Source organism: Bos mutus, chromosome 2 (genome assembly GCF_027580195.1).
Source record: "Bos mutus isolate GX-2022 chromosome 2, NWIPB_WYAK_1.1, whole genome shotgun sequence".
In the NCBI taxonomy this organism is placed as follows: Eukaryota; Metazoa; Chordata; class Mammalia; order Artiodactyla; family Bovidae; genus Bos; species Bos mutus.
Window position 1 is genome coordinate 40,275,592 of NC_091618.1, and position 23,763 is coordinate 40,299,354.

General features: G+C 44.6%; 1 long non-coding RNA gene across 1 annotated transcript; it reads left to right on the top strand.

The window, feature by feature from the left end:
• The first annotated feature begins 1,037 nt into the window (after positions 1–1,037).
• On the top strand, positions 1,038–21,929 carry LOC138990098 (uncharacterized). The gene is made up of 3 exons (XR_011466269.1): positions 1,038–1,535; positions 13,743–13,862; positions 21,186–21,929. It is a non-coding gene; the product is annotated as an uncharacterized lncRNA (long non-coding RNA).
• Positions 21,930–23,763: the final 1,834 nt, after the last annotated feature.

The following is a 23,763-nucleotide window of genomic DNA, read 5'->3' on the forward strand; positions in this document are numbered from 1 at the left end:
TTGATGTGGGCTGACACAACTGTTAAGAAGAAGCTGAGAGAGGGAGAGACAGACTTAAAATGGAGAAGCACAACTTCACGAAAGCCCTGAGTTTTATTGTGAATGAATAAAGGAAGGCATCCATTCATCCTTCAGTATACACTTTTATTTCAGACCTTTAGAGAGTGGCACAAAGCAGCTGGAAGAAGCCCTCCCTTTCATGGTCCCCAGTTGAGAAAATGAAACATACTGGGGAGGGCTTAATAACCTCTGGTCACCAGCTGCTGGTGCCCTGGCTCTGGGAGGCGAGGATAAATCTGGTGATCCACTGATTGCTGCACACATAACTGAGATCACTGGGATTAAGCAGCTATTATCTTTTCATATTTTCATTGAACCTGATACTGCAGAACCAGTGTTATCCCCAGACTTTATGTCCTCCGTCTGTCTATAGCCCTGGCTTGCATTGTGAGTGTTCAAAATAGATAAAATATTTAATATCTTTTTATTGCCCCTCTCAGCACTGTGCAAGGTCCTGGCTGGCCTCGAGCACGCAGCGTGGACAAGCGGGCTTGCTCACTGAGCTGCTCTTACCAGCTGCTTTGTTAATGGTTCCAGCAGGTGGTGCCGTATTGTGGGGAGGACAGGAAGTCTGTCCCTGGAGGCTGGGCGAGCGTCTCTGGGTAAACGGGTAAAGGACCATCTTGTCAGCTTGAGACGCTGCGGCTCCCCACGCCCCGCTTCTTAAGCTGATTTCTCCCTCCTGACTCATGTCTGCTGCCTCATTTGAGTTACTGTGCAAACGTTTAGCCAAGAGGCCGTACCAGACCTCATGCTTATTTACGACCGACGGCCGGGAGTCTCAGGGAGGCACTGAGGCAGCATTCCAGACCGAGCCTTCTGGTCAAATAAGGACAAAGTGAACCACGCCTTTCATTCTTGGCCAGTGAAGTGTGTGCCTTAGAGTGCCCTGTGCTTGTGCAGGGGCCTCCCCCAGGGCCGGCTGACCTTTGACCGGCTCCCCAGCCATCAGTGCGTTCGAAGAGAGAAGGGAAGAGGGTTGTGTGGGGACACAGGGTGCTGCGGGGAGGTGCCCTGTTTGTTCCTCTTTCTGTGTTTCCTACAGGAAGCCAGTGTGCCTTCTAAGGCAGAGGCGCTTTTGCCATTATATATATCCTGTTTGGCTGCAGGAAGCCTTCTAGAAAAAAAAACAGAAAAACCCTCAAAGAGGGGCATGAAACAATGCAGTCTGTCTAAGACACACGTATGGGGACGTGCACACACATGCACACACAGCTGAAGAAGAGCCCAAAGGAACGGAGGCATAGCTGCCAAACTGGAGGAAGTGTCATCGAAGACATCAGCCTCAGTGAAGGGACTTGAAAGCCAGGGTGGCCCTGCCTGGCAGAATTTCTCACTTGAAAAGCCTTCAGGTATGCTTGTCACCGACCAGAAAAGTTGAATTTGCTCTCTGTAAACCCAGGCCTGCTTCTTCACCTTGTGAGGAACATGACAACGCCCCACATCTGGCTGGGAGGACTTTATGATCCAGTGAGGTGGGTAGGTTCAATTAAACAAAAGCACAAATGGTGGACACCACGGGTGGGGTGTGATGACCCAGGAGTCAGACTGTTTCAGAAGTTCTGATGATGCTGTTATTGTTGTTCAGTTGCAAAGTCATGTCTGACTCTTTGCAACCCCACACACTGCGGCATGCCAGGCTTCCCTGTCCTCCACTGTTTCCCGGAGTTTGCTCAAACTCATGTCTGTTGAGTTGGTGATGCCATCTAACCATCTTCTCCTTTTGCCTTCAATCCTTTGCAGCATCAGGGTCTTTTCCTAAGAGTCAGCTCTTTGCATCAGGTGGCCAAAGTATTGGAGCTTCACTGAGGCTGAGCTATTATTCTATTTGTTTAGTAAATGATAAGCCTAATACCTAAGCAGTAAGGCCTACTGTGTGCAAACCCCTTAGGTAGCGGAGTGTCTAGTGGGAATGACATCAGTTAGGACCACTCTGTCTATCAGCTCTGGCCTGGAGTCTAGCCGATCTATAGAAGGGACCTAATGCTACCAGCTCTGTACTTCCCAGGGTGGTCAGGAGGAGCAAGCAAACAGCATAAGGCATGCTGCTGCTTGGAACACTGCAAGTGCTTCATAAGACATTTGAAGACAAGAGGGTAAGTGAGCTTCCATTTCCTCCTTATACATTAGTCCACAGCACGTATTTGGGTGATCATGATGGGGAGGGTTTTAAAGGAATCCCTCTGGGGTGGGGCTGGAGAATGCTTCTTTATAAGATAAATATTTATAACTAAAATAAAAGGGCAAAAGGAAAAGGAAATAGGCCCTAGGCTTCCCATAAATATTTTCCCATCTCTTGGTCTTTTTTTTTTTAAGAGGCATTTCTTTCTGTCTCATCCTCTCCAGCCCCAGCCCACTACCTGCTGCTCCTGCCTTGTCTCCAGGGAGATTTGTCCCCTCCACCCTCCGTTACAGCTGTCCCCAGGAGGAGCCCCTACTCCACTGGGGGGGTGGGGGTGAAACGGGCCCACTGACGGGAGCTGCTCCTCCACCTCTCATCAGCTTCTATCCCCACGCTATGGTTTCATCAAGGAGCCTCTCTGACACACATGCTTTCCCAGCTAGGATAACGAGGGCTGGCTCTGCCTCACACCCCTTCCCACTCTTCGTCTCAGCGCCCCACCTCTTCCTTCCCCTGCCACATGCTTTATCCCGAGAGCATCCTTCGGGAGCACTGGGGACATCCCCATCCCGTCATCAGGGCGGTTAGGAGGCTGTGCAACTGGCAGGGAGCACAGACCTTTGCAGGCAGCGTGGCTGAGATGTGAATTCCCTGCATGCACACTGTGAAGAGTCCTCTTAGGGGGAGGGGGGAGGAATAGGAGGAAACAAAGGAGGACAAAAGAAGAAAGGTGGGCAGCTCAGGACTGCACCTCCTTATTGTTCCTTTCCAAATGAGATGGCAGACCTCGGTGAAGTCCATAGGGGCTGTGTCTGGCATGAGTCAGCAACCAGCACAATTTACTGCCAGTTGATTAAATTAGCATTTGTTATAAGCCAGAAAGGAAGGGGGGAGGGTGTCATGTGCGGGGATAGATGGAGAATGAAGAAAATCTTCTTCATGCCTTTTGAATTATTTATGGCCTGGAACTTTACATGCTAAAACCTAACCAGACTTGATAGAGAGAGCCTGAGAAGGATTCTCTCCTCCCTTAAAGCCACAGAGCACACGCTTTTGGTCCCCTGGAGGACCAGGAGAGTGCTAACAATGACAGACTCCAGTGAGAAAGTGGAACTCTTTCTTAATTTCATTATGACCTTGAAAACAGCAATGCTGCATAGAAATCCTGCCTCCACCAGTCACAGAAGACTTAGATTTCTCAGTAACCTTGTGAGCTGTGGCCACGAGTGTGTGAATGCATTCCACTTTGATTTTGCCGTGTGGGAACTGACTGTCAGATCAGTGGACAAAGGATAGGTCTCTTCGATCTTCGCCTCTGGCTTCTAGCCAGATGGGAGAGAAACAAAGACTTTGGAGTCTCTGCTTTCCTTTCCCCCACCCCTCTCCCTCCTCGCTTCTCCTCCTGCCTTAACTGCTTAGAGCCGATTAATCTGGATAGGGTCTCCTGACTGCTCTTACATTTGGGGAAATCATGTCTAATTGTTTAGGGTGTGAAATGAAGTGATACAGTCTCAGAAAGGGGCCCTCCTTTCAGAAGATGTGCAATGCAGAAGAGAGAGCCCCATGCTGGGTGTGTGTGCAAGGGAGCTGGGCAGGGTGGTTGACAGCGCAGGGGAGCAGTGTGTGTGTGACTCCCAGCTGCTCCTGCGGGGTACTAGGGTGGCCTGGTGAGCATTTTTTGTTCTTGACTCCTCTGACTATGCCTGGGGGGAGGGGTAGCTGCAGCGATGGGGGCACAGCAGGACAGACCCCACACCAGCCCAAAGGAGCTGCCTCGGTTCCTCATCAAAATCTGAAGCTTTTGTCTTCAAGCCCCAGAAAACAGGTAAACTACTGGGGTCCCCCTAGAGATTCATGGCCTGTCCCCCAAATAGCTGTAGGATAGTCCTTCTTTTCATTGGAACTGTTGCCCATGGACCACACTGTAATCAAAGGTTTTCACTGAGCTAGAGAGAGAGAGAAGACAGCAGTAAGGGAAGAGTGGCTGGCTGAAAAGAAAGAGACAAAAGCCACGTGGCAGATAACAGGGAGCAGGGTCAGACAAAGAGCTGGGACATGTGCTTTGGTGGAAAAAAAAAAAAGCAAGGAATGCAGTCATTTCCTTGCTTCATCACTGTTAGATCAATTTACCCATAAAATAAATACATTAAAAAAGAGAGTCCAACGCTGACCCTTTAGTAAGAACTGAGTCATTTCTTCCAGTTATTAGCCTAAGTCCTCTATTTTCCCCTGCAACATAGCAGGTGGCATCTCCTGCAGTCTGGTAAATGCTAAGTGAGGAGCGTGCACATGTTTCTCATGGAAAACAGAAGGGATCATAGCACTGAATGGGAGCATGGGGTTTTCTCTCTGTCCCCATTCAGCACCGAAGGAGATCCATGTACCTCAGGCCACGGGAAAGGGCTGGGATCTTACAGCCTGCATACCACGCAGTGCCTCGTTCTCCCTTCGTTACACCAAAAAGTATATCAAAGTTATCTTCATAATTTAGGTAAAATCTCCCTTTCCATAAGAATTACTGAGATATTTCAGGCAAATGCAGATCTCAAAAAAAAATTAAATGGCAGAATTTGAGTTTGGGAGCTCATTAAAAAGCAGTGAGACTTCCTGTGTTGCATCAATTATAAACAATTTGGAGGAGAGAGGGGCTGCTTTTTTCTTTTAAAGAAATTATCTGGAAAATTACCCAGGTCTTCGCTTCCTCTTTTCAGATGGATCTGGACAGACTGTGTTAAATACTGTAACCTAATTAGGATAGGTTTAGATAATTAAACCAGGAAAAGAAACCAAGAAGCCCAAACTCTGCCCTCAGGCTTGTCTCCAACCAGCCTTACCTTTGATGTGTGTGTGCACTCGACTGCTCAGTCGTATCTGACTCTGTGACCCCACGCACTGTAGCCTGCCAGGCTCCTCTGTCCATGGTATTCTCCAGCAAAGAATACTGGAGTGGGTTGCCAATTCCTTCTCCAGAGGGTCTTCCTGGCCTAGAGATCAAACCTGTATTTCCTGAGTCTCCTGCATTGGCAGGTGGATTCTTTACCACTGAGCTACCTGGGAAGCTCCTTACCTCTGATAAGTCAGTTCATCTCTCCAGGCATTAGTATCTTTTTTTGCCTCCACCGAAATGAAGCCAACCCCTTTTGCCACTTGTCCACTTTATAGGAATGCTTTAAAAATTAATATATACTATGATAGCAGGAGAGCCTCAGAGGAACGATCCTATCTCAACACGAAGCATTATCAGTTTTGTTTTGCCTGCCACTCTGAGTTGGCAATGATATATTGTTCAGAATCTCTCTAAAAATCTCCTTTCTTTTTCTGATCCCCATGACCAGTAATGATGGGAAACAGTGTACTGGAATAAATCCAAGAGAGAAATATTTTTGCCTGTCCATCAACTCAGCCAATAGGTTTTAAAGTGAAAGTGACTGCCATCGTTTTAAGTGGTTCAGTGATTGTATAAGCTATGTACTGTTGAAGGAGTTTCAGTCGCTGACAATCCTATCCTTCCTTGCCCGGGTTTTTTTTAGTGTTAGAGTCAGTATGGAGAGGAGAATGGAGATTTTGAGTCTTAGGGATTTGGGGAGGTGAATCCTGCTGAGGAGATATATGGTTTTAGTCAATAAATATTCTTAGAATCTGTCCTCACCCTTTCCATCCCTAATACCCCGCTTTGATTCAAGGTCTTACTGTTTTTTGCCTGGATGTCTGTAGCAGCCCTGGAAGTGGTCCTCTTGACTCCAATGTTATCTGTGAAGCAATTCTCCACAATGCTGCTAAAAGTACTCCGGAAAGAGGGCTTTGGCTTGTAGGAGCCTCCGTTGTCAGGAAGATGCAGTCTAGGCCCTCCCAGGGGAGGGATACTCATGCTCTGTTCATACCTTAGCCACCTGGGTCTCCAGCTTCAGCTCCTACCATTCTCTGCCTTGTGGATTCTTACTCAGCAAAAGCAAGCTGCGTATGCTTTTCACCATGTTGTACGTGCTAAGTCAATTCAGTTGCGTCCGACTCTGAAACCCTGTGGACCGTAGCCCGCCAGGCTCCACTGTCCATGGGATTCTCCAGGCAAGAACACTTGAGTGGGTCGCCATGCCCTCCTCCAGGGGATCTTCCCGACGCAGGGATCGATCTCACGTCTCTTGTGTCTCCTTCATTGGCAGGCTGGTTCTTTGCCACTAGTGCCACCTGAAACAGTGCTGCTATTTACCTGTGAACCTCTGTTCATGCAGCCCTCTCTGCTAGGACTGTCTCAAAGCAAGCAGCCAGCAACGGAGAAGGAACACCCATAACTCCTAATCCATCATTCAAAATCAGATCATGTGGCAATAACTTGCCCCTCTTTTCCTCTCTCTCCTCTTGGCTGTGACTGTCTTCTGGATTCATCCCCTCTGATAACCTGGGCAAGACTATAGCATAAGCTGACATAGAAGGTTGTATGGATCTTCCTATATGCTTGTCTACCCACTCAACTGTGAGCTCTCGGAGGAGAAGGAACCTATTAACGTCCTTTTCATCTCTGTTTCTTGCATAATACCTGCCTCAAGAAGAGGCTGAACAGAGCTGAACTCACACTTCTTAGTGTGTAAGGCACTGTGTTAGGTGCTTGGGGAAAGTTTCCAATACTAGGCTGTTCAAAGAGAAAAACTGACAAGTATATCAATGCATACCTTAAGTGAAGTATTTATCTTTCTTTGAATGAAAGATCCAGAATTACTCAAATAATTGGCAATTGGGGGAACCCTGTGTCAACAGCAGGCCATCTGGCTGTGTGAAGTCACAGCGCGTTGCTTCTCTTTGCTGCCATGACTCTGGGGCCCCGGGCTTTCTTGTAGCTGTGGCCTTGGGTATAGAGACCTCCCCCTTCTCTGAAGTTCTCTGCCTTGTATTCTGTTGCCATGGTGACAACCCACTTTCATTCTGGAACTTCACGCATGGGAGAGGGGAACCCTTTACTACCATGGCATACAAGATGAGGATTCTTTAAAAAATAAGTCAACAAGGTTAATCATCAACACATTATGCTACTTCCAGAAATTCTGATTAAGTGGTCGGATAGTTTGTTAGGTATTTCTGAAAGTACTGAAAAATGGATTTGTCTCGGCATTTGAGATTGGGTATATCCTTTGTTTAAATATCAGTCTATGTGCCTGTTGGGATTCTATTTTTAAGGCAAAAAATATTTTTGTTCTCTAAGTGTATCAAAAAACCTGTTTTCAGTCAATCTAGTGGATCAACGAGACGAGCAAAATTTTTAGAAGGAAAGCTGAGTGATTGTGCAAGGTATGAAAGACTGGGAATACTAAGATTCTAACACCTGTCCAGCACTATAACAAATCTGCTCAAATCTGTTAAAAGGTATGTGAAACCTAGCCATGTGTCATTGAAAGTATTTACCTTTTTTGGAATAGAATCAGAAGAAAAAATTGCTAGAAGACTTGCTTTTTAAACGCTTTTATGTATTCAGGTGAGCAAGTGCAGATACATATTACAGAGCCTAGTTCATTGTTCAGTGACCGCAGAAGCCTGATGGATTCCTCGTGCTCTAATGACTAAGATGTCTTAGTCTGCTCCTTGAGTCCAGCCTCATCATAGCTCAGCTTCTCTTCTCTGTGCTCCCGGAGAAATCAGGTTCAAATAGTGGCTTACCCCTGGCTTAGGCTGCATTCCTTTTGTCTCTTTACCCAGGCAGCTTCTCTTTTCTGGTTTCCAGCTTTTACTCCCAACACAGATAGAGAACTCTGGTGTATTGAAGAGGCCAGCCTCTGCTGAACCTCCTCATGGAATGATGTGGTTCACTGTCTCCTACCTCCTCTGCATGCCTGGGTTCTCCTTTGATCAGATATGCCTTGCCACTGCAGCCCATTTGTCTTCTCTTGGAGGAGCCACACAAGACTCTCATTGATTCCCTCGCAATCAGCTATTGCCATCACACAGAGATGTACAGCGTGTACCAGCATTACTACACCAGAAGCATCGTCTGCTCGGGCACGGGCCAGAACCGGCTAGGGACTGGACTGGCAGGCTTGTCTGTGACGGAGTTGATCAGTAGATGGTGTTTCGGACAAAAACAAAGGTGGCAGTCTGCTTACTAGGCATCACTCTTAGTGGCTGCCCTGGCCCTGGCCCTACGTGGCTGCCATGTTCAGTTCTTTATGACTCAATACATAGCTGATTAGATTGAGGGGCTCCTTTAGAAAAAGGTAACACAGAGCATACAGAAATTCAGGGGCCGAAAGAGACTGGAGTAGACACATGAAGGAGGGAGCATAGAAATGCTGAGAGAGAGAGAGAGAGAGGTGGAAAGAGAAGGGTGGAAGAACAGTACCAAGAGGAAGAGATGATAAGAAATGTGGAGGGAAGGATGACAAGAGGGAGAAAGCTCTAATCTGCTACAGTTCCACTCAAGTTCTCATGGGGTCACACAGACTCGTACTCAAAGGAGAGCGTGCAGTGATACATGCGAAGATTAACATTAATCAGAAAGGTGTGATAGGAAATGACGTGACATGGATAGGATTTGAGTATGAGTCTGTGCAACCCCATGGTTCAAATCCTGGCTCATCACTTACTGCCTTTGTAATTGTGGGCAAGGTACTTAATCTCTCTGTACCTTAGTTTCTTCATCTGTAAAATGGGTATAAGTACAGTATCTACCTGATAGCAGTACTGTGAGAAACCAATGAGTTAACACATGTGAGAGTACCTATCAGGATGTCTGGAACACTATACGTGATCTACTTTGCTCTTGGTTTCGACCAAGAGTGCCTCATGTGGGTTGTGAAAGCAGTCACTACCCCCGCCCCCCAGACTCCATCTGAGTTGAACACATTTGTGAATATCTGCTCCTTATGATCAAAAACAGCTTAACTGTAACACCTTTAGGGTACTTTCCAAATTTTGAATGCAAAAAAAGTCACGTTTTCTCTTGAACTTTATGAAATCAGGATAAAAATAGAAACCAAGTGTGTGCCTCGAGGGAACAGAAACAGGCAGAGTGAAAGAGAAGCCTTTCAAAGTGTGCACCTTGTCAAAACAAGCCATCTCTAATTTGGGCTAATGGGGAGCAAGGCAGCCTGCACCTTCCCTTCCTCTAGGGTTACTTGTGGATCCAAATGCCACATGAGCCATGCTTTCCTTTATGGAAGGCTCTCCTTACTATTCTGGGGCTTCCCAGGTGGCTCAGTGGTAAAGAATCTACCTGCCAATGCAGGAGACAGGGTTTGATCCCTGAGTTGGGAAGATCCCCTGGAGAAGGAAACAGCAGCCCACTCCAGTATTCTTGCCTGGAAAATCCCATGGACAGAGGAGCCTGGTGCACTACAGTCCATGGATCGCGAAAGAGTCAGACACAACTTAGAGACTAAACAACAACTCTTCACTGTTCTATATTGGATAAACACACTCAGTTTATGTTTCATTCCATCATATTATTTCATTTATGCCCTGAAGATTGCACCCTTCTCTCCTTTGGACTTCCTGGTAGCTCAGATGGTAAAGCATCTGCCTGCAATGCGGGAGATCCTGATTCAATCCCTGGGTTGGTTGCTTCTTGGCAAAAGTGGGATTCCTGCACCATCAGCCCTCTGTCTGACAGCACTCATCATGGCTGATTTTGTTCCCAGAGTTTTTATAAGTGCTGGCAGCAAAGTTTCATTTTCAAACACCAAGAACAAAGGCCATGGATGTGTTCCGCAGTGGTCAGCACTGTTCCAGAGGCTGATTTGTTCCTTGCTGGTGGGGAAAGGAGACCTCAGCTACAAGAATATTGCAGACCTATGGTTGCCCGTCTGATAAAATGACTATCTTAGTTGACTGGGGCCATCTAGCAGAAGTACCCCAAACTGGGTGGCTTAACAGAAATCTATTGTCTCAGAGTTCTGGAGACAAAAAGTCTGAAATTAAGATGGCTTGTTTTGAAGGCTGTGAGGGCTTTGAAGGAAAATGAAGGAGAATTTGGTTCAGGCCTCTCTTCCAGCTTCTGGTGACTTGCTGGCCATAAGGCTTCTGCTCCACCGCCTGATCTCTGGCATCATTTTCACATGGCCTTCTGTGTGTGTGTCTGTGCTCTCCTTTTGTAAGGACAGCGGCTGTCTTAGGATCCACCTTAATGGTCTCATTTTCACTCGATTATCTCTGGAAAGATCTTATATCCAAATTAGGTCATATTCTGAGGTGCTTGGGGTTAGACTGCAATGTAACTTAATGTGTTGACATAATTCAGCATAACACTGAGATATTTGAGAAGTGAGCACTTAAATGGTTCTTGGGGTTGACAGGTTGGTGGTTGGGCTTAATGTTGGTTTGCTGTTAATGGGGTATTTGTGAAGCAAGCCCAGTGGCTATAAAAATTGCGAATCATACCCTCATTGCTTAACACTCTCTGGGCTTTTGTAACTTTATACTCTCTTGTTTTTTCTATCTTGGCCTTTCCTCTCCTTAGAGTCCTCTGCTTGTTTGCCCTGGGCCCTGCACTTTCACCCCCTTTCTTCTCCATCTGCATCCCCTTTTCTGGGAATCTCATCCAGTTCCATGGCTTTAAATCCAATCCTTAGACTAATGTCTCTCAAATTTATCTCCATGTCTTCAGCCTTGATCCCTCCCTTGAAATCCATGCTCATAAATTTAATTATATGTTGCCTTCTAGTCATACTCACTTGGATGTTTAATGGGCCTCTCAAACTTTTAATAACTAGAACTGAAATCTTGATTTCCTCCCATAAGTATGTTCCTTCCTGTGTTTTTCTCAGTAAATGACACCTCTGTGGTTCAGGTTAAATCTCTGGAACCTTCGCTGGAATGCTTTGCTTTTCCCTCATGTCCACCTGTATTCAATACAGCTACAGGTCCTGTTGATTCTTCTCTTTTATGGAAGTATAGTTGACTTAAAATGCTATATTAGTTTCAGGTATACAACAAAGTGATTTTTTTTTTTTATAGTGAATTGCAGGAAGTCCCCTACATACAAACCCTTAAGTTGTGAACTTTCAAAGATATGAATGTGTGTTTGCTTGTCCAACTGCATAAGTTAGTTCATGTATCTGGTGTACTTTGTCATACGTGTGCCTCCTGTATAAGTGGTTGTGCTTTTGTGTACATTACTGTACAGTACTATATATAGTACAGTAGTACGATATCTTTATTTCAAGCCAAGGATGTCCATAATAAAGCCTAAAAGCAGTGGCGATGTAGCTGGTAATACTGCCCTTTTTAAGGTACTGTACTGTAAAGTTAATTTTTTCTTTAATTTTTTGTGTTTGTTTTTTCATGTATTGTTTGTGTGAAAAGTATTATAAACCTATTACAGTATAGTATTATATAGCCTTTTGTGTTAGTTGGATACCTAGGCTAACTTTGTTGGACTTAGGAACAAATTGGACTTACGAACATGCTCTTGAAACAGAACTAGTTCATATGTAGGAGACTTGTTGTATACAGATTATACTCCATATAAAGTTGTTATAAAATATTGGCCACATTCCCTGTATTGTATATTACATCCTTGTCATTTATTTATTTTATACCTGGTAGGGTGTAATTCCTGTCTTACCAAGTCCTGTTGACTCTTAGTCTAAGATCTCCAGCATCTGTTTACTTCTAACCATCGCTGTGGCCCTCATAGTGGTCAGGCCATCAGCATCTCTCACTTGGATAACTATATAATGGCCTTCTAAATAATCTATCTCCCTCTACTCTTGTTCTCCCACAACTATCCTTCCTGAAGGTGTTCAGTGTCAGGTAGGACAGATCTTGCTCCCCACTTCACTTTAAATTTTCCACAGCTCCTTGTGGCACTGGAAAAAAAAAAAAAAGACCACACAAACTCTTTGCTCTGACCAGATGACCTACAATGGATATGTGTCTGCCCACCACTTTCCACTCTTATATAAAACCCTCCAATTTCATTCCTGCCTTAGAGCTCTGCTAGCTATTCCCTCTTTCTAGAAAGCTCTTCTTTCAGATGTTCATTCAGGTGGCTTAACTCCTTCTTGTCATTTAGGTCTCACCTCAGATTTTACTTACCCAGAGAGACCCTCTGATTACTTAATTATCATTGTGTTCAGTTCAGTTCAGTTCAGTCGCTCAGTCATGTCGGACTCTTTGTCACCCCATGAACCGCAGCATGCCAGGCCTCCCTGTCCATCACTAACTCCTGGAGCTTATGCAAACTCATGTCCATTGAGTCAATGATGCCATCCAACCATCTCATCCTCTGTCATCCCCTTCTTTTCCTGCCCCCAATCCCTCCCAGCATCAGGGTCTTTTCCAATGAGTCAGCTCTTCGCATGAGGTGGCCAAAGTACTGGAGTTTCAGCTTCAACATCAGTCCTTCCAATGAACACCCAGGACTGATTTACTTTAGGATGGACTGGTTGAATCTCCTTGCACTCCAAGGGACTCTCAAGAGTCTTCTCCAGCACCACAGTTCAAAAGCATCAGTTCTTTGGCACTCAGCTTCTTTATAGTCCAACTTTCAATCCATACCATTGGAAAAACCATAGCCTTGACTAGACGGACCTTTGTTGGCAAAGTAATGTCTCTACTTTTTAATATGCTGTCTAGGTTGGTCATAACTTTCCTTCTAAGGAGTAAGCGGCTGCAATCACCATCTGCAGTGATTTTGGAGCCCAAAAAAATAAAGTCTGACACTGTTTCCCCATCTATTTGCCATGAAGTGATGGGACCAGATGCCATGATCTTCGTTTTCTGAATGTTGAGCTTTAAGCCAACTTTTTCACTCTCTTCTTTCACTTTCATCAAGAGGCTCTTTAGTTCTTCTTCACTTTCTGCCATAAGGGTGATGTCATCTGCATATCTGAGGTTACTGATATTTCTCTCAGCAATCTTGATTCCAGCTTGTGCTTCCTCCAGCCCAGCGTTTCTCATGATGTTTTCTGCATGGAAGTTAAATAAGCAGGGTGACAATATACAGCCTTGATGTACTCCTTTTCCTATTTGGAAACAGTCTGTTGTTCCATGTCCAGTTCTAACTGTTGCTTCCTGACCTGCATACAGATTTCTCAAGAGGCAGGTCAAGTGGTCTGGTATTCCCATCTCTTTCAGAATTTTCCACAGTTTATTGTGATCCACACAGTCAAAGGCTTTGGCATAGTCAATAAAGCAGAAATAGATGTTTTTCTGGAACTCTTTTCCTTTTTCCATGATCCAGCAGATGTTTATGTATTATTATGTACAATAATTGTTTTCTGTAAATCCTATTCCTACACCATTAATTCCTGTTACACCTCTCTGATTAATTTTAATCCTTGCACTTATCAGTGCCTGCTCTCTTTTTGTACATTCACTGTCTGTCTCCTCCCACTAGAATAGAAGCTGCACACCAGCAGGTACATTGTCCTACTTATACCCTTAGAGACTGTGGCAGTGCTTTGCACAATTTAACCATCAATGTGTATTTGTCAAATGAATAAATGAAGAGTTTCTGAGCAAGAAAAGTGAGAACACATAGTTAAAATATACCAGGCATGGTTCAAACCTACCACTGAGATTCATTTTGATCCTCATAAAGTCCTTTAAGTTAAGTGCTGTCCCCATTTGACAGGTGGGGAGATTGAGGCTCTGAGAGACTAAATAAAGATACTAATCCAACAGTTCATAAAGAACAGAGCTGAAGTCATGATTGATTTCTGCATATTTTCTACTATGACACAAACTGGAGATGGTAAGTATGTAGCACAATTAATATTTTAGAAATGAGGGTGTAAGTAAGTTATTGAAAAGTGTCAAGAACAATGTTTAGTTCTGAGTCAACTAAAGAAGATATTCTTTTTGACCTAATCTTTGTGATAGCTGGAGAAATTAATTGAGGGATTAAAGATTTCCACAATAGGAGGTATGCTTAGGGTAGATGATTTGAAATAGGAGTTTTAAACTTTAATGAAAGGAAAATTATTAAAGGGAAAAAAAAACAGTGGAATATTTTTATTACCCTGTTTTGAGGTTCACTACCGAGAGGCATAATGTAAGCCATGAAAGTTGGTGTGGAGGGGTGGGTGGGTGGAGAGGACACAAATGATTTTCCAAGATGCTGTGTGCCTAGTATAGTGCCACCAGTAGCAGGTGCTCAGGAATATTTGCTGAATGACTGACTTGGAAGAATTAAAGTATGCAAGTCTATGTGGACAGACATTCTTTTCATCTCCCACGTGCTCTGTACCATGAGCAGAGGTTAGGACGGGGACACTGCACGTACTGAGTAGCTGGAAATCAGTCACCAGACTTCACCAGGGGGCAGAGGCCAGCCCCAGTGTTCAAAGTGTGTGAGCGTTTTCTGCTTCTGGGTCCCCATTCCCCATCACCTCCATGCACATTTATCCCTCTTATGCCTGTACAGGAATGAAGACTTGATGTGTCATTTTACAAAGATTACCAACTCTCTCTCCTATTATATCTTAATGACTTCACATCCATCCTTTCCTGGCTGTAGTTATGTTTTAGGAGAGCATGATTTAATCCATGATATAGTGCATTCTTGGTGATAACAAGCTATAAAGAATGGGATCCCACTGTAACTTATTTCAATAAATTTCAAGTTACTATACAGAAATACTAGGAATAATCTCATGAATAAAAGAAATAAAAGGAATTTATGACATATTTACATTCTTTAAGGAAATAATTCAAGCACCAAAATAAGAAACTAAATTCAGGTAATCAAGAATCAAGGTATTTAAATAAGAGCTGTTATTTTACAAGACCTGAAATAACCACTTGGAAGTGTGCCGGCTTACAGGGAACCAGTGTTGTGAACCAATACAACCATTTATGGATAAAATTATCCAGGTCAAAACAAACTACGTGATTCAATTTACAAAGGGCATAAGGGACAATGGGGAAAAGATCCTTTATATACCCAACAGAAAAGTTTAGGGGAAGTTCTCAGTTCAGTTCAATTCAGTTGCTCAGTCGTTTCCAACTCTTTGCGACTCCATGGACTGCAGCACGCCAGGCTTCTCTGTCCAACACCAACTCCCGGAACTTGCTCAAACTCATGTCCATCGAGTCTGTGATGTCATCCAACCATTTCATCCTCTGTCGTCCCCTTCTCCTCCTGCCTTCAATCTTTCCCAGCATCAGGGTCCTTTCCAGTGAGTCAGTTCATCACATCAGGTGGCCAAAGTATTGGAGCTTGAGTTTCAGTATCAGTCCTTCCAAAGAAATCCCAGGGCTGATCTCCTTCAGAATGGACTGGTTGGATCTCCTTGCAGTCCAAGGGACCCTCAAGAGTCTTCTCCAACACCACAGTTCAACAGCATCACTTCTTCAGCACTCAGCTTTCTTTATAGTTCAACTCTCACATCCATACATGACTACTGGAAAAACCATAGCTTTGACTAGATGGACCTTTGTTGGCAAAGTAATGTCTGCTTTTTAATATGCTGTCTAGGATTGTCATAACTTTTCTTCCAAGGAGCAAGTGTCTTTTAATTTCATGGCTGCAGTCACCATCTGCAGTAATTTTGGAGACCCCAAAATAAAGTCTGTCACTGTTTCCACTATTTCCTCACCTATTTGCCATTAAGTGAGGGGAAGTTCTACCTCTTGGTTAGATGTGGAGACACCAGGAAAGGTAACACAAATACACATTTTAACAGAAAGCCATGCTTACATTGGATTATAAATCAGATTCCCCAGGCAATAGACTCTGCATTGGATATTTGCATGCAGGTGACTGGGGAGAGAGCTCTGGGGAACAATCCCTGTGAGGGTGTAAGGGAAGAAGGGTGGGGTGGAGGAGAAATTGCATTGTGAGTGGCCCTTCAGAGATATCCTGAATTGAGGCAAGGGAGTGGGGCCTTTGTAGCCCAATATTTATCAATTAGATGTGTGCTGCCCCAGGGAGTGGGTGTGTCTTTGAGCTATGCAACTCCCTTCAGCAACCCCTGCGGAGAAACCTACCTCTACCACTTAGCACTCCCACTTTTGCCAGTGGGGCAGTGAGCGGCTCAGTCCTAAAGGTGAAAGGGCGAAGAGGGAGGGACATCTCCACGGAGAACCACGGTGTCTAATCTGTTGGAAGCACCACTGGGGGCATGAAAAGAAAGATGGTAGAATGTATGTTACTTAACATAAGATATTTTCTAAACATGATGCTTTGTTGACCATCTACTTTACCCTGGGCCACTATAGTAATCACCCGCGGCCCCATTCAGACTAAAGGAGGAGCAATCTGAAAACGTACATCCACTCATATCATACCTCTGCTTAATACCCTTCAATGATTTCCTATCTTACATGTAATAAAATCCCCCAGCTCTTTGACATGCCTTTGGGTAGGGTGACCATATAATTTATTGTGCAAACTGACATTTTCATGAGGGAAAGGAGGCCTTATAATAATACACAGAGGCAAAGGTCTAAACAAAGACTGTTCTTGGCAAACTGGGATGTACATTCATACCACCTGTAAGGCTCCTGTGAGTAACAGATACTGTGGCTGCCCCCTTCCCCTCTTGTTACCTTCTTCCCAAAGTTCACTCCCCTTTGTCCTCCATTAGGTTCTGAACCAAATGAAACTCTCACCCCATGTGAGAGCTGAACACCCTTGTGTTCAGCTTTTCTTCATGCGCTTTTTAAGGCTACCCATTCCCCTTTAATTCTTTAAATCTCAACTTAAATTTTCCCTGTCCAGACCCCCTCCCATTTAACCTCCATCATAGTACCTTTAATCCACAATCCTAACTACGATACGAAATTATAATCACCAGATTTTAAGCTCCATAAGGACATGAATTTACATCATCTTGCATTCCAGTGTATCCCTGGTCATTAATTAGCCCAATGCTAGTCCATACATGTTTAGTGCTCAATAACCTCAGATATGCAGATGACACCACCCTTATGGCAGAAAATGAAGAGGAACTAAAAAGCCTCTTGATGAAAGGGAAAGTGGAGAGTGAAAAAGTTGGCTTAAAGCTCAACATTCAGAAAACGAAGATCATGGTATCTGGTCCCATCACTTCTTGGGAAATAGATGGGGAAACAGTGGAAACAGTGTCAGACTTTATTTTTTGGGGCTCCAAAATCACTGCAGATGGTGATTGCAGCCATGAAATTAAAAGATGCTTGCTCCTGGAAAGAAAGTTATGACCAACCTAGATAGCATATTGAAAAGCAGAGACATTACTTTGCCAACAAAGGTCCATCTAGTCAAGGCTATGGTTTTTCCTGTGGTCATGTATGGATGTGAGAGTTGGACTGTGAAGAAAGCTGAGCACCAAAGAACTGATGATTTTGAACTGTGGTGTTGGAGAAGACTCTTGAGAGTCCCTTGGACTGCAAGGAGATCCAACCAGTCCATTCTGAAGGAGATCAGCCCTGGGTGTTCTTTGGAGGGAATGATGCTAAAGCTGAAACTCCAGTACTTTGGCCACCTCATGGGAAGAGTTGACTCATTGGAAAAGACTCTGATGCTGGGAGGGATTGGGGGCAGGAGGAGAAGGGGACGACAGAGGATGAGATGGCTGGATGGCATCACTGACTTGATGGACGTGAGTCTGAGTGAACTCTGGGAGTTGGTGATGGACAGGGAGGCCTGGTGTGCTGCGATTCATGGGGTTGCAAAGAGTCGGACACAACTGAGCGACTGAACTGAACTTAACTGAACTGAACTTACAAATAAGGGAATAAATGAAGAGCTTGGGAAACTATTCTGAAACAAAAATCTTGTGTGTGTGTGTGTGTTTTCGGTGAAATGCCCACAGACCAGCAAAGGACAAACACAACACCTACTGGGAGTTGTGGATGTGGCTGCTGACCCTGGAAATGTGGACATAGAGGAATGCAAAACATTAAATAATCAATCTGCAAACACCCAGAGGATCTTAGGCTGCTGGATAATAGCCAACAGTTTAGTGATGGGGAGATAGTGTCAGAACAATCTAATTTCCTTTAAGACAGAGGGACCTTCATCAAAATCATTTATTAAGTGTCTGCACACAGCCGGGAGAAGCCTGTCAGAGGTGGAGGGGCTTGTAGTCAGCTGTGAAGCATCAGATTTAATACATGTTTTGACTTCAGCTAAAATCTGATTTTGCTTCTCTGATAATTTCCTTTCACAGGGCAAACAAATATGAGCTCCTTACAGTAGAAGGTGGTAGCAGAATAGTTACAGGTTTAAGCCCAATATAATTACTAAAGCCTTTAAAAGTTGAAAAAGGAAAAAACCCCTCATTATTAAAGGTGAAATAATTTTAAAGGTGAAAAAGGATGCCCTTTTTCCCAGGTCACATGAGGTTAACTTTTCAGCACTCTGCCTCCTAACACCTGACTGTCACAGAAATCAGAATTGCACTGGGATTAGCAGGTACGTCCTTGTTGGTTCGGTTGGAATGATTACTGAATGCCCTCCTTGAGAGAGGGTCCAAATGAACTACCAGAAGTATAAACTTTGATCCTAATTCACAAGTAAGAATCCGGGGCAGAGTTGGAGCCAAAAAGTAATATCCCTTCAGGGGTCAAGAAGTCATGTGGACTTTCCCAGATATCAGCGCCAGGTACTCTAACCTTGACTTTTAGAAACAGACAGCATTTGGGGTCAAGCTGACAGACTCAGTCTAGTATCCAGCCATACAGACCTTGCATGTGTATGAATTGAATACAAAGCAGCTGAAAAATTCCACAACAATAAATGCTTTTAGAATCTTAAAGGCAAGATTCTGGAGAAATGAGCCACTTAAACATAGTTAAGGTGATACCCATAACATATGACTTGGGGATACCCAGCTGTTGGGATGAGCAGTCCCACCTGCCAGTGAGAAATCCACACTGGAGAAGTCGGCAGTGGTGCTGGGGTCCTGGGCTCAGCCGCAGCATCCTACCCTATAAAGAAATCTCAGTTTGGGGGATGTTGAGAAAAATCTTTGTGTCTGTCCACAGAGGGATATGGTAGGGGCAGCATGGTTACCAGGCGATGCCAAGTGCAAAATCAAGTGGATTTAACATTCCATCATGTACTCAGTCGGAGAAGGCAATGGCACCCCACTCCAGTACTCTTGCCTGGAAAATCCCATGGACGGAGGAGCCTGGTGGGCTGCAGTCCATGGGGTCGCTAAGAGTCGGACACGACTGAGCAACTTCACTTTCACTTTTCACTTTCATGCATTGGAGAAGGAAATGGCAACCCACTCCAGTGTTCTTGCCTGGAGAATCCCAGGGACTGGGGAGCCTGGTGGGCTGCTGTCTATGGGGTCACACAGAGTTGGACACGACTGAAGCAACTTAGCATAGCATAGCATAGTATGTAGTCAGTGTTTGAATTTATTTGTGGTTGGGTACAGGACTAGGGGCTGGCATACAGTGCAAACAAGACAAATGCCATCTCTGTTGCCATGAAGCTTAGAGTTTCCAGAGAATCTATATCGACTAACCTGATACATCATTATATTTCCAGGCCTGTGGGGGTTTGGGGTATAGCTGAATGTAGGAGAACAGGGATTAGGAGGGGTGTGGGGTAGTTGATATTAATAATCTCAGTTAATCGAGTGGCAGAAGCCCACAGAGACAGAGTCCAGAAAATAGTTTTACAATCCATTTTATGTTCTGGGATGTGTTATTACCCTGAAAAGGGAAAAAGGTCTTTGAATGTTTGCCACATCCAAGATTGCAGGAAGGTCCCAGTCCTCCATCTGAGTCAGGAGCATTCAACACTACTGACCACATCCTCTTCTTGCCCATTCTACCCTCTATGTTTTGGTAATACTGTATGTACCTCCTCTTGGCCCCTTCCTTTACTGGTTGGTCCTTCTCAGTATCCCTTGCTGGCTTCTTCTCTGTTGCTCAACCTGTGAATGTTGGCATGTCCCAGGCCTCTGTCTCTTTTAATCACTGTCCTCAGGTGACATCATGCACCCCAAGTCTAATATCTGCAGGCCTCAAGGCACTCCTCCAGGGCTGACACCTCCTCAGGACTCCAGGCCCACATGGCTCTCACATATTTGGCCTCTTCACTGTCCTAATAGACGTCTCAGACTCAAGTTGGCCAGCCCTCAAGCCTTCCCTTCTCTAACCTCTTGCATTTCAGCTCATCTAATTGCTGAACAAAGATCTAGGCATTACCCTTGATTCTTCTCTTTCCTTTATCTCCCACATCCAATCCATCCCAAGTCCTGTCACTTCTTCCCCTAAAACATACTCCTCTTAATCTCCATTACTATAGCCCTGGCTCAGGCTAAATTATTGCAGGAGCTTCTTAACTGATTCCCTTCTTCCACTTTGCCCCTTAATAACCACTCTATGCCCATCAGCCAGAGGGATTCATTTAAACATTAATCAAATTATGTTACTCTTTCTTGAGTTAAAAAACGATGATAGCTTGCTTAGTACATTTAGTATAAAATCCAAATTCTTTTTCCTGGCTTAAAAGTTATATGTGTTCTTTGCACCCACTACCTCCCCTTTCCTACCATGCTCTAGATGCATAGTCTTCTTGCTATTCCCTAGACAACCTGTATTCTAGACTCAAGATTCTGCAACTGCTCTTCCCTCTGCATAGACTGTTGTTCCCCCATCTTCTCATGACTCACTCTATACTGATTTTCAGATCTCAGTCTAAATGTTTTGGCAAGGAGACTCTCTTGACCATAAACCTAAGGTAACCACACAGTTACTGTTTATCGTATACCCTTTCAAAATGGCCTATGTATTGCTTACTACTAGCTGATATATCGGAGAAGGCAATGGCACTCCACTCCATTAACTCTTGCCTGGAAAATCCCATGGATGGAGGAGCCTGGTAGGCTGCAGTCCATGGGGTCGCTAAGAGTTGGGCACAACTGAGCGACTTCACTTTTACTTTTTACTTTCATGCATTGGAGAAGGAAATGGCAACCCACTCCAGCATTTTTTCCTGGAGAATCCCAGGGACAGAGGAGTCTGGTGGGCTGCCATCTATGGGGTCGCACAGAGTCGGACATGACTGAAGCAACTTAGCAGTAGCAGCAGCATCTGATATATATATATATTTTTTTTTTTTTTCTGGATGAAGGAGATTTTCATGGGCTCCAAAATCACTGCAGATGATGACTACAGCCATGGAATTAAAAGACACTTGCTCCTTGGAAGAAAACCTATGACAATCCTAGACAGAGTACTAAAAAGCAGAAACATTACTTTGCCAACAAAGGTCCATATAGTCAAAGCTATGGTTTTTCCAGTAGTCATGGATGGATGTGAGAGTTGTACCACAAAGAAAGCTGAGCACCGAACAACTGATGCTTTCAAACTGCAGTGCTGGAGAAGACTCTTGAGAGTCCCTTGGACTACAAGGAGATCAAACCAGTCAATCCTAAAGGAAATCAGTCCTGAATATTCATTGGAAGGACTGATGCTGAAGCTGAAACGCCAATACTTTGGCCACCTGATGGCAAAGAGCCGACTCATTGGAAAAGACCCTGATGCTGGGAAAGATTGAAGGCAGGAGAAGGGGACCACAGAGGATGAGATGGTTGGATGGCATCACCATCTCAATGGACAAGAGTTTGAGAAAGCTCCAAGACGGTGATGGACAGGGAATCCTGGCATGCTATAGTCCACGGGATCATGAAGAGTCAGACAAGACTGAGCAACTGAACAACAACAACAAAGCTAATATTTTTACTTATTCGCTCACTTATTTATAGTCTGTCCTCACCCATTGGAACGCAAACTCTAAGCGAGCAGGGACATTGTGTCCCCAGAACTTGGAGTGATACCTGATTTCTATAGGAGTTCAACCAAAATCTGTAGAATAAATGCGTACGTAAATACCTGAAGGGTAGAGTTACTCCATCCTGTCATGCATGTGCCTTCTCCCTTAAATGATTAAATGCACAAGTTGCTATATAAGAAATCACCCCATAACATAGTGACTTAAAACAACAAGCAGTTACTATGGCTCAAAAGTCTATAGGTCAGCTGTGTAGCTCGCTAACTAGGGCCAAGTTTGGCCAAGTTTGTTTGGCTCACTCATGCATCTGTGGTTGGCCAAGGGCTGCTTGGTTCAGGAAGGTCTTACTTTCTTACAAGCCTGGGAGTTGTTTGTCAACATGGATCACAGTAGGACTGGGCTGTGCATCTCTTTCGTTCGGCAGTCCCAGCTTGTTCACATGATCAGAGTTCAGGAGAGAGCAGAAGTGCTCAAGGCTTCTTCAGGCTGAGGCTTAGAACTGGCACATCATCACTTACCCCTCATTCTGTTGGTCGAAGTGAATCATAAAGCCAGTTCAGACTTCAAGGGAGGGGAAATTAACTCCACTTATCAACAGGAGGAAATGAAAAATCGCATTACAAAGGTGTGACCACAGGGAGAGGGAAAGGAGTAGGGGCATTTTTGCAATCCCTCTATCACATTGAGGGTGACAACAAAAGGGGTCACTGCTCATGGCTACCAGTCTCTTCCCAGAGAAGCACATAAAGAGCTTGTAATGAGGCCCAGAAATGCCTTTCTATCTGTCTATCAGCATAGATATCACAAGATTCAGCATGTTCTTGGTTGCACAGTGGTGGTGACAGGGGTGGCAGGAACTAGCCCCTGGATACCCCACAGTCTGCACAGCTGTGAAGACTCCTCTGTGGCCAGTGGGAGCCTCAGGATCGCCATCCTCCCTGGTTTTCCTTCACGCTCAAGGGACCAGCACCTAATTCCATGTGGCCCTCCGGGCAAGGCTCAGTGAGGTGCTAATATCTTAGGAACCCACCTCAGAAGGTGGTAAGCATCAGGGGTGCTTTAATGCCAGACAGCTCTCAACTTGCAGGCATCTGGTGGAACACAATGTTAAATCAATGGGCTCTTCTTTGTTTTGGGGAATAGAACTCAAATGACTGAGAATGGAAAAGCCTTGACACAGGTGTCTTAAGGGAACTCCTTAAAAAGTGAGGAAAACAGCATGTTCGGCCTTGTCCATGCCTTCTGTGCTGAGTATGTCTGCATCCCGAGCCAGTCAAGGCTAAAGCCAAAAGAGGAAGCACTTGTTCTAACAGATATGTTCTTGCATCTTTCCAAAAAAACACATATGCCGTCCTCAGTATTTAAACATTATTCCTGATGCCTAGATGAGCTGAAGCTTGTCACTGGGTCACAGAATTGAAAAACTAACTCAAAGGGGATTCACAACTTGTTTTAGATCTCTCACCGAGTGGAAAAGGCTCCCCTGACGTGACTCCCTGTCTGATTGTCCTCTCCCTTCCCAGATGCCAGGTCAGGTTTAAGTTCTTTCTCCAGACTCAGAGGCAGACGCCTGTGTTAGACTTGAACATACTGATTTCACGAAGGTGAGAGTGGATGCAGTGAGTCAGCTTGACAAATCTTTAGATTAGTTGAATGTCCTTTGGTATCACTTGAACTGAATGTTTCCTGTCCCCAACCATTCCACTCGACCATTTATCTCCCCAGCATGGAATATTCAAATTCTTTCTAAATTTCATGTATTAAAAAAATACTTCTAGACCATGGTTACATGATATCTCCACTGGGAGCCCTGTTCCTTTCCCTACCCTGAGCAAGCCAGATATAAAACATTGAAATGGCTTGGCAGTTGGACTGAGGTCTCTCTCTGTGCCTACTTAACTGTGGAGTCGACCAGACT